We start from the raw sequence: 11,329 nt of genomic DNA, 5'->3' as shown, positions 1-11,329 counted from the left end.
CTTAACCTCCTTCCACCTATCGCATTTCCAACACCCCTCCCCCAAGTCCCTCCTCCCTACCTTTTATCTTAGCCTGCTTGGCGCGCACACCTCATTCCTGAAGAAGGGCTCATGCCTGAATCATCGATTCTCCTGCTCCTTGGATGCTGCCTGACCTGCTGTGCTTTTCCAGCAACACATTTTCAGCTCTGATCTCCAGCATCTGCAGTCCTCACTTTCTCCTATCAAAGATTATAACTTATCACGTAATCTGAAGAAGTAGGGAGTCTCTTTAAATCTGATCTAGATCGTGTAATATTAGAAGTGGTTGGGGCTAATGTAGAGAGAGAGTTTCTATTAGTGGAAAGAAGACCATCCCAAGCTGTCTCTTGAAGGTGATAGTGAGTTGAAAATGTGTTGCTGGAAAAGTGCAGCAGGTCAGGCAGCATCCAAGGAACAGGAGAATCGACGTTTTGGGCATAAGCCCTTCTTCAGGAATGCCCGAAACGTCGATTCTCCTGTTCCTTGGATGCTGCCTGACCTGCGTTTTTCCAGCAACACATTTTCAGCTCTGATCTCTAGCATCTGCAGCCCTCTCTCTCGTTGATAGTGAGTTGCCTTCTTGAAACACTGCAGTCTTTGGGGAATAGGTGCAACCTCAGTGCTGTGCGCTTTTCCAGCAACACATTTTCAGCTCTGATCTCCAGCATCTGCAGCCCTCACTTTCTCTCGGTGATAGTGAGTTGCCTTCTTGAAACACTGCAGTCTTTGGGGAATAGGTGCAACCTCAGTGCTGTTAGAAAGGAAGATCCAGAATTTTGACCCAGTGGCAATGAAGACATGATAGTTGCGAGTCAAGCTAATGAGTAGTTTGAAGGGGAACTTGCAGGTGGCAGTGTTTTCCTTGCATCTGCTGCCCTTGTTCTTCTAGACAGTACAGGTCATGGATCTGCAAGATGTTGGCCAAGAAGCCTTTTATTGAGTTGCTGTGGCCCATTCTGTGCCATGTTACCTTCTGCTGCCACTGAGCACTGTAAGGCGGCACAGCATCAGGGACCCAGGTTCGATTCCAGCCTTAGGTGGCTCTCTGTGTGGAGTTTGCACATTCTCCCTGCGTTTGCATGGGTTTCCTCCCACAATCCAAAGATATGCAGGTCAGGTGAATTGGCCATGCTAAATTGCCCACAGTGTTAGTGCGTTAGTCAGAAGGGAAACTGGTCTGGGTGGGTTACTCTTCGGAGGGTCAGTGTGGACTTGTTGGGCCAAAGGGCCTGTTTCCCCATTGTAGGTAATATAATGTAATATAAAAGGACTCAATTTTGAAGGTAGGCGAAAGTGAAGACTGCAGATGTTGGAGATCAGTCTAGATTAGAGTGGTGCTGGAAAAGCACAGCAGGTCAGGCAGCATCTGAGGAGTAGGGCTATTAATTTAAGCAGTTGATTTTGACCTGAATGGTGTCAAGTTCTTGTCCATCCAAGAAATTAGATTTTGTCACATGTGCTCAGGTATAGGCATACATGAGTACAATAAAACTGAACAAAATCATCATTTTCCAGAGTCATCTTGGTTACAAAACCAAACTTTCTTTTTAAAAAAAAAAGGATTCAGTTACACTCTTGACCTGTGTCTTGGAGATGATGGACAGGCAATGGGGAGACAGGAGATGAGATACTTCTGCAATAGTCCTGGCGTCTGACCTGCTGTTATAGCCACAATTGTCATTTTTCAATGTCTGAACACAGTGTGAAACTAGACTGGAGGCTTCTGTTTGACCATGGGTTCAAAATGGTGAAAGTGAGGACTGCAGATGCTGGAGAGTAAAAAATGTGGTGCTAGAAAAACCTAGCAGGTCAGGCATTATCTGAGGAACAAGAGAATCAGGTATACACTCTTTTTATCATGAGATTCCTTGATGAATGGCTTATAGACAAAACATCAATTCTCCTCTCTTCCAATGCAGCCTGGCCTGCTGTGATTTCCCAGCACCATACTTTCAACAGTAGGTTGAAAATGAACAGTTTGGGTTGTTTTAAGCAGTTGTAAGATTATCTTGCATTTATATAACGTTTCTTTACTGTATAAAATATCCAAAGGCATTTTCACAAGAATGTTCTCATACAAAATTTTATACTATTCACATATATGGGAATATTTGACTCAAAGCTTGATGAAATGTAGGTATTAAGGAGAGTCCTAAAGAAGGTAGAGTGAATTGAGAATTTTGCAGAGCTGAGCCATGGCCACTGAGCCATTCCTAGTGGAGTGATTTTCGTGTTGGGGTGTGCAAAAGGTCAGAGTTGGAGGAGCACAAATCTTGGAGGGTTGTATGGATGGTGGAGGTTTTAGAGCGTGGAGGAAAGCCATGGATAATTACTTGAAAGGAGATTAATAACAAGGGGGCAACCAGTGAACAACACATGCTGGGAAGAATTTATTGAGGGTCACTGAATGAACCCTGGGGCAGAATTAAATCTGCTGTAAAAGGCCTGTTGGATGGACTACAGTTGCTTGTTTTGGATGGATAAGCAAGTGAGAGTCTATACTTGTCTGCCCACCAGTTTGACTGACATGTCTAGGCCCGGTGCCTGGAGATCCATATCTCAAATTGTTTGTTTGTCCTCTGAAGCAGTGAAGCTCACATCATTATCAACAAGTTGTTGTTTTTAACCATCTGATCACTTTTTTTTTTGGATTTTCGCTGTAAAAAGCAATTCTTGACATCAAATGTACATCGGTTTGCTAAACATCTTCAGGTGAAGAACACACCTTTTCTTCCCCCTCCCACCCCCTATCAAGGATCTTTGTGTTCTTTCTTCTGTGTCATGTTTAGATGGAATTTGGCTCTGCATTTCCAGCATCTTGTTTTTTGCTTCTGAGACCAAGCAAACCCAAATGCGAGCAGGCGGAAAATGCGATGTATCAACAATTCCCAAATGGCAATGGTTCTGATTACAAAACACCCAGTAATGGCAATATCAACAGGGTATGTGAAATCTGATTGTACGCACAACATAATTCAAAGTAGTGAAACTTGTAGTTCAGATGTTGTGATAATACGAAGAGGGGTTTGTTGATGACTTTGGAGATACTGAAAATGAAGTCATTACCAAATTTGATAGCATGAGGTAACTGAATGAATTAATTAAATGTAATGGAGGTAATTAGCAAGCCAATAATGTCTCTGCTCCAACTGTTAAATCAGCTCTCTTCTATTCCAAACTCAATAACTCCTTGAAATCTTAATCAGGTGCCAGAGGAGAAGAATGCTTTTTTTTTCCTTCAACCTCCTTTGGCCCTCTTTCCTGAAAGTAAGTCAGTGTGATAGGGGTTCACATTTGCAAAGAGCTCTCTGGCACATCATCTATGTGATCATTTTTCATGATGTGGAGCTGCTGATGTTGGCCTGGGGTGGACAAATTCAGAAGTCACACAACACCAGGTTATAGTAATTTTATTTGAAATTCCAAGCTTTCAGAATAGCCTCTTGGTCAGCTGTAGTGAGCGGGAAGCACACAGAATTCATGGGCAGAGAGATCAGAAGATGATGCAGTTTTAAAAATGTTCTTGCGATGTGCGCATTACTATCGAAGCAAGAATTTATTGCTTATCTCTAACTGTCCAGATGAAGGTGCTGGTACACTGCTACCATGAACCACTGGAGTCCTTGGGGTGTCACATCTGACTCTCTCATTTCTTCCTGCCTTCCCCATCCCATTATATTCATATTCCAGTATCCATGTATATGTCAAGCAGTGGTAACTGGATAACAACTTGGGAATAGAAACCCAGAGTAACTTTCTTTTATTTCAGTTTTCCCCACACCTATGCAAGCCCACAGGCATTAAGATCAGTTGCAGTGCATCAAGTGTTGATCAATTTAAAGATGTGCCTTGTTTATCTCAAGACCCTACAATGCATCACATCTGCCTATTCAGAATATCGTGGCGCTCTCACTTAATAAATAGTGGATCTCATGTTGGTCACCTTTTTTCTGATTAGTTTTTGCTGATTTAACTGATAAAACATATTTGCTTGGCTTTAGTGTAACTATTTATATACATCTGTGGTCCCTGGCTATTTGTGCTGTATCTTACTCCAATTTGTAACCTTTCCCTGAAATCCCATTCTGGCTGGGCCCTTTTAATTGCACCTTCCACTTTTCAGCCACCACTGACTGACTGCTTGATTTTTATCGAAGTCCTGCTCTATGCATCCCTTGCTAAAAAATTCTCTTCCCTTTTATCTTGGATTATGTTCTCTTTGAGTCCTTTTCTGAACATTTAAAGGTGTGCTATAAATACAAGCTGTATTAGAAATGTAAAACTTGCAATGTTCTATGAAGCTTATAGAGTGCACAGAATTTTTTTCCCCGAAGTTGAACTAACAAGATAAAATAAATTCATTGTAATTGTATTTACAGATGATGTAATTCATTTTGAGTATAGACTATCACTGTTTGGATTTAAATTTATGGAGCTGACCTTATAGTTAATGATGTAGTGGGCTGGTTGCGTCAGTTTTTTTTTCTTGTAGTGTTTGTAAGCATTTTTCAAACTGTTGAGACAGGCATCTTTTGCATAGTAATCTCTGGGGGTTTCCATTTAAGGCTAAGAGGCAGATCGCTTTTTTTTTGCCCATCTGTTGAACAGCTGATAGATTCACTTAACTGTGACCCTGTTGACTTGGTGACTAACATTTTGTTAACTCTCTAACTAGATTACTTTTCAGTATTATTAGACTGCACAATAGTAGTAGAGACTATCTTTGGAACAATACCAAACTGTGGCTCTGATAAGATGAAATGTTTTCTTTTCAATGCATAGCATTTTTCGTGTGTGGTGTTACAAAAGCTCTTCAAGCAAGGTAACAGCTTATGGCTCAAAGATTTTCCTCATGCCTTTGTCTGGTCTTCATGAATCATAAGCAGTTTCCTTTAAACAGACTGGGTATCTTTTTGACCAAGAGCACATCTTTGGAACATGGAGCATTTGGTTTACTTTATCTGGATTAACCATTAACTCCTAATGATGGCATACTGGTCTCTGGAGATCATATGGGTGCCTACCACATTGCCTTGCCTTTTCAGAAAGGCAGGAAATGACATACTGTGAGACCAAAGTGCATAGGTAAAACACTTTTAATAAATTTCCTTATATTAATTATCTACAGAGGTCAATGAGGCTAAATGTGTTGTTTATTTGATAATCTGTCCATATGGGGCCATTCGTTGTGCATTGTTTTTAAAATAAATAATCAGTTTGTCTCTTAGTTGTTCTGAATATTATGATTAAAGTGAATTATAAATCTCCAGTCCATAAGAGTTTAAATCCAAAGCTACAAATGCTATGCTTCAGTTTTTGGGTTTGTTTTTGCTATTAAATGCTTCTGTTTAGAGTGTTTTTCCCTTGATATAAACAAACTGGGAATTTGGCTGATCTCTGAACTTGAAGGTTTCAATGTTCATCTCTTACTCTGTATATTTTTCTTAAGGGCTTCACAACTGCTGAAATTAAATTGTTATTACTTTTTTGTTTGAAAGATCTTTTGAAATTGAGTTATTTGGTTATGAATACAATCAAGATAACTTACCAAAAACAATGAAACCAAAGAAAATCTATCAAGGGTGTACACTTTATTTGAATGTACTGTTAAGGTCAGATTGTGTAAACCATTGTTTGTATCGAGAAGAATTGGGTCCCTCTTGATACAGCTGACTGAATCAAATCTTTAAATCTGATCCCAAACATCTAACATTGCTTAAGATATTCTAGAGGGCACCTGTTGATCCTTATTACATTAGCTGAAGGTGTACCCTGTGGCATCATCCATGGGGATTATTTATAGATCCATTCTCAGCAGACAGCAATCACACTGGTAATCTGTAGTAGAGCTGGAGGTAGGAATTTGGCGTGTTGATTACAGCATTCCTTGATTAGCTAACTTTTGTCAATACATGGGCCTGATGCTGTGGAATTTTTTCTCCATTATTAATAATTTAAGTACTTTTGGCATCACTGTTCTATAGAATATAAATGACTGTCAGAAGTAACTTGTGCACTGTAATCAGTTCATAAATAACCCTTGTGACAAGATCCAACTTTTGACGGATATTAATCTTACAAGTGAATGTTAATGTGGTCTATTCTATGCATGTTAAAGATTCTTTGTTATTTTAAATGGGAGCAGGATGTTTCTTGTGTATTGGTGTACCCTAGTTTTACAGATTAACTAATTTTTGTTGCTGTTCGTGAAATGTCACTCCTGCAGAATGACTGATTTTCTAATGTATTAAGAGGCGCTGAACTTCGAGATAATTCATTGTGTAAAGTGCTTTTCGATGTTTCAGCAAAGTAGGAAAGTACAATATTGATTTGTATTTTTAACTTCTTTTTTTCCCCTATCACTTTTTACACCAATTTTAGACATGAGGTTAACTGTTCTGGATACTATCCAAGCAACCTTTTTTAGAGATATTACTGCTCCAGAGGTGTGCAGGTGGGAATTGAACCCAGGACTGTTAGTCCCATGACCAGGGACACCTTACTGGCTCTTTTAACTTTCACACACTGCAATGAAAGAAAGTTCAGTAGGTGAGATGCTGTATCTAAACTCCTGAAAGTATTTTTTAAATAGTTTTCATTACTTTTGTTACATGGTATGCAGCTAAAACATTCAAAGCTATGTTTCATTGTCCGTCTAATATTATGATTATGGAAGTTTGTTAGTCTGAGGAGTTAACAGGATTTGGCCTTGTCTCTCCATTGCAAAATGTCCAATATCTGCACACTCTGCTCCACGTAGTTAGAACTGGGGATAATTAAGTCAATGGAGTCTTTATAAGATCATGAAGGGCATGGATAGGGTAAATATCCAGGGTCTTTTCCCTGGGTTGGGAGGTGGGGGGGGGGGGGGAGGAAGAGGGGAAGTCTGGAACTAGCAGACTTGAGTTTTTGTGGGGAGAGGGGAAAGTTTTTAAAGGGACTAAAGGGGGCAACTTTTTCATGCAGAGGGTGGTGCATGTATGGAATGAGTTGCCAAAGGAAGTGATGGAGGCTGGTACAATTACAACATTTTAAAAGGCAACTGGATGGATATATGAATAGGAAGCGTTTACAGGGATATGGGCCAAATGCTGGCAAATGGGACTAGATTAATTTAGGATATCTGGGCGGTATGAACGATTTGGACTGAGGGATGTGTTTCTGTGCTGTACATCTCTCTGACTCTGTAGTTTACTGTTGAAAATTCACTGCTGGACATGCAAAAGTGCAGTATGGCTTGCTTCTATGCTGTAGCGACTCAACCTTCAGGTGAAGATGGCTAGAAAAAAGCTCTTCTGGTTATTTTTTTTTTAACATGGTGTTATTGTGCATTTAGTCTCCCTCAAAAGTGGTTCTCCAATAACTTGAATTGAGCGTGTGGCAAAATAAGCTTGGTTCTTAAAATATAGTAGTTACTAGTTTGAATTTAGATATCTTTGTGTCAAGAGGAGTAGACTTGGGGCACCAATTAATTTAGAATATATTTTCTGTTCTTGCATGGAGGGAAGTCATCAGGGAAAGTTAATGTCCTTCTACTGTTTTCTAAGTGGATATATTTTAGTTTTATAATTTTGTAAGCTAGTTACTTTATTTACTTCTGCACAGTTTTTCTTTTAGTGCTAAAAACCTTGTGCCATGACTTTCAGTTTTAAGTTTCTGATACCATCTTGGATTCAAAATGGGAGCACCATTGCATTCTGAATACTGGTATGGACTGAATTGAATACCATTTTGACAAAGGCCAAACAAGAGGCATCCTTTATCAGTGTCTAAGGCCAGCATTAGGCCTTGATTCATGTATGTTGCTAATCCCTGCTCCCTCTTGGAATTTTCATTTCAGCCTGAGGCAGCCAGAACCAGAGCTAAATCATCATATGATCACCATTTGTAGATTTCTGACCTCCTTCTGAACTTTGACCTCAACCTATCCCACCAACACTCCAGATCAATGTGCCTTCTAAGTTGCCTGGCAGTGTAGAAAGCCAAATATTTAGCTTGCGTGTAAATTGGCCTCTGCAAGGCCAAACAAACGAAAAGCAAAGAGGCCCCATACTTAGCGTGTGGAAGCCCAAAGAAAGCATTTCTTCAGACTGTTACAATCTTATCTGAGCCCTGACATCTCTCTGGTCACACTAGAGACCCAGTTGTTTCTCTACCAGGCACAGTATGGACTTACACAAGCACTCAGTTGAAAATGTACATATACAACCATTTACAGGTGCCAACTGTTGTGCTATCTGCGTTTTGAAGCTGAAGACTGAATGTAAACACTGAGTAAAAGCAGAATAAGTCCATTTGGCCTATTGAGCTTCCTTCGTAACCCAGCAACATTGTGCCTGATCTGTTTAAGTTTCACATTCTACAATCCTGTCTCGTTGCAAGTTAGCCTTGAATTCACTTTCCTAACAACAATCTATCCATCTGTCTTTAAAACATAATGATTGCACTTCCACTGCCTTCTAAGACTAGCATGTCCAAAGTCTGTCAACCCTCTGAGAGGGAAAACAAAATTTCATCTGTCCCTAAATTTTTAAATCTGTACCCTCTAGCCCCCTCCCCTTCCAGCGTTGGACGTGCTCAGGAAGAAAGTTTCCCCCCCCCTTGTCCACTTACCAAGACTTTTCCGATTCTTAATACTTTAATCAACTCTTCCCTCACACTTCTGAACTCTAGTGGGAATGAGCCCAACTTGTTCCAGTTATCCTTTCAAGACTCCTACACTAGAACACCTAGATATCTCTGCAATTCAGAATTCTGTAGTTGTTTTCTGTGCAAGTAAAACTTTTTGCTTTTTCGTTCTCCCTGTCAAAATGAACAACAACCCCTCATTTTCCCATATTGTATTCCATCTGCCAGATTCATGCAGACTCGACTTATAAATTTCCTTTTACAGGCTCAATACAACCCACTTTTCCAACCTATCTTTGTCCACCATGCTTTAGTTCCCTTGATCCAAATTATTAATGTAAATTGTAAAAAGATGGTGCCCCCATGTAGACCCATGTGGGATCACTTGCCACAGCTCCTTGGACCACCTCATTTCAATATTTGTCTTCTATAGTCAATTCTTAGTTTTTACTTGTCTTTTGGTAACATGTAGCTTTCATATGTGGAGTAAAATGTTTAGTTTTTCTTTCTCATTTCACTACGCAGGGCTGCTCCTTTTGCATTTTACTATCTCTGCTGTGGCTTGGAGCTTCTGATTTGGTGTCTTTTCTGTCTCCTATTAAAAACTGAAACATAGTTCAGAATTTGTAAACTCCTGAGCAGTACAGTGTTGAATAATACAAGATTTATAATGGAATCTACTCTGGCTCTTTTCTCCCAGAGATATGAAGTTTCAATACCGAAGAGGAGTGATTTGACCATGAATCTGTGTGGTTATTAGCTCCACATTGGAACTCTTCTAATTCCATTGCCCTGCTCTTTCTACATATCCTTTTAACACTTGTCCTCTTCAATATGTACCTAATTACCTGTTACATATAATTGACTTCACAGAAAGCGATTTGTATTTTGTGATTGAGCTACGTTCGAAGAAAACCATACCAGAAGATATCTGTTTCTCTCTTGTGCATAGCACCACTTCCTGTAAGTGTAACATTTACTTTCTGTCACCCTTAAACTTCCTATATCTAAGCCTATTTATTATACTTGCCTCCGATTTGGATCATTCTTCCTCTGAATAATGCCAACCAATTCCTCCAACTTTTGATTTGCTGTTCTCTACAGTACTAATCACCAAAAGTCTGAGAGAATTGGGCACTTCTGCCTCAACTAAGAACTTCCATGCAAAGTTATCATTCCGTTCTGGGATGTAAGCAGAGACCTTGAAAGCATAGTTGTACTTGTTGGCTCCCAGGCCTTTCTGTGAGCTGGGTGGGTTCCTATGAATGGATCCTGGCCGAATGCCAGAGAGCCTGTAAAGTGTACAGCATGCTTGTATTCTAATCACTGACATAGTATTTGACAATATTGTTAGTGCCATAAGCACTTAATTAAGATAACAGTCCACCCCTGTGCTGGGAAACCACCTTATGCTATTTTGAGGATAAGGTGAATTTGCTTTTGTTCACTGTTTCCAAAAATACCAACCGACTCCACCCAGTAAACATAACAGTACCACACTCAATGGCCCCTTTAACAGTTCAGTCTCATCCTTGCAGTGCTTTTAAAAGCTAGCAACCTTACCCAGAGCCCCACAATCTCTCTTTGACTTACTTCCATACTTTTCTGCTGCACCTCTAATTATTCTCTTCCTGAGATTGCCATGCTCAGTAAATCCCTTGCCAAATGTTTCCATACTCACTATAATATATTAATCCAAATCAAAAACTTCCTTTCAGTATTACCATGACCCAGCATTCACTTCCATAGTCTCTTTGTGAACTAACCAGTGTCATTATCTTCTATGCTGACACTGCACTGCTCCTAGAACCCTGGAATGCTGTTGCTATCAAATTGTTTTGCCTCCCACCCCTCCCTAAATTGTTACATGCCTTCTGCTTGGAACATCTTTTAGTGTATTGTGCATTGTTTAAGAACAGTAAGTCATTAAAGTTGAGTACATGAGCAAATATGCTTTAACAAATTGTAAATTGGCAGTTTTGTAATGCTCCCATAAAAGAAAATCGTTTAAATGATTGTTGATGGTATAAAACACTTTATTCTGCACCTCGCTTTGAGTAACATTACAGGTATTTTTTGAGAGTTAGTACATTGAGAAAGCACATCATTCGGCAAAGGAACAGCACAGTTTAATTTAGATAAATATGAGGTGCTGCATTTTGAAAAGGCACATCTGGGCAGGACTTCTACACGTAATAGTAAGGTCTTAAGGAGTGTTGCTGAACAAAGAGACCTTTTGAGTACAGGTTCATGGCTCCTTGAAAGTAGAGTTGCAGGTCAATAGGATAGTGAAGCAGACATTTGGTATGCTTTTCTTTATTGGTCAGAGCATTGAGAATAGGAGTTGGGAGGTCATTTTGTGGCTCTACAGGACACTGGTTAAGCCACTTTTGGAATATTATGTGCAGTTAAACTTGAAAGGGTTCAGAAAAGATTTACAAGGATGCTGCCAGGGTTGGAGGATTTGGGCTATAGGGGGAGGCTGAATAAGCTGGGGCTGTTTTCCCTGGAAAGACGGAGGCTGAGAGGGGTGACCTTATAGAAGTTTATAAAATCACAAGGGGCATGGATAGGATGAATAGACAAAGTCTCTTCTGAGGTGGGAGAATCCAGAACTAGAGGGCATAGGTTTAAGGTGAGAAGGGACATATAAAAAGGACCTGGGGCCAACTTTTTCATG

The 11,329-nt window shown here is 39.9% G+C and overlaps 1 protein-coding gene across 2 annotated transcripts in view; it reads left to right on the top strand.

Moving 5' to 3' along the window:
* Window positions 1-11,329, top strand: part of LOC122539800 (F-box/LRR-repeat protein 20) — a 136,684-nt gene that overhangs the window by 21,059 nt on the left and 104,296 nt on the right. The window contains exon 1 of one of the 2 annotated variants that reach the window (XM_043674863.1): window positions 9,585-9,612. The exons of the other annotated variant lie outside the window; for it this stretch is intronic. The gene's annotated coding sequence lies outside the window, so the exon portion shown is untranslated. Of the gene's footprint in view, window positions 1-9,584; window positions 9,613-11,329 lie in introns of those variants that run through there. 2 annotated transcript variants of the gene reach the window in all.

The sequence above is a fragment of the Chiloscyllium plagiosum genome, chromosome 33 (genome assembly GCF_004010195.1).
Source record: "Chiloscyllium plagiosum isolate BGI_BamShark_2017 chromosome 33, ASM401019v2, whole genome shotgun sequence".
Classification (NCBI taxonomy): Eukaryota; Metazoa; Chordata; class Chondrichthyes; order Orectolobiformes; family Hemiscylliidae; genus Chiloscyllium; species Chiloscyllium plagiosum.
The sequence above is the reverse complement of the archived record's forward strand: the minus strand, read 5'-3'. Positions and strand labels throughout refer to the sequence as shown.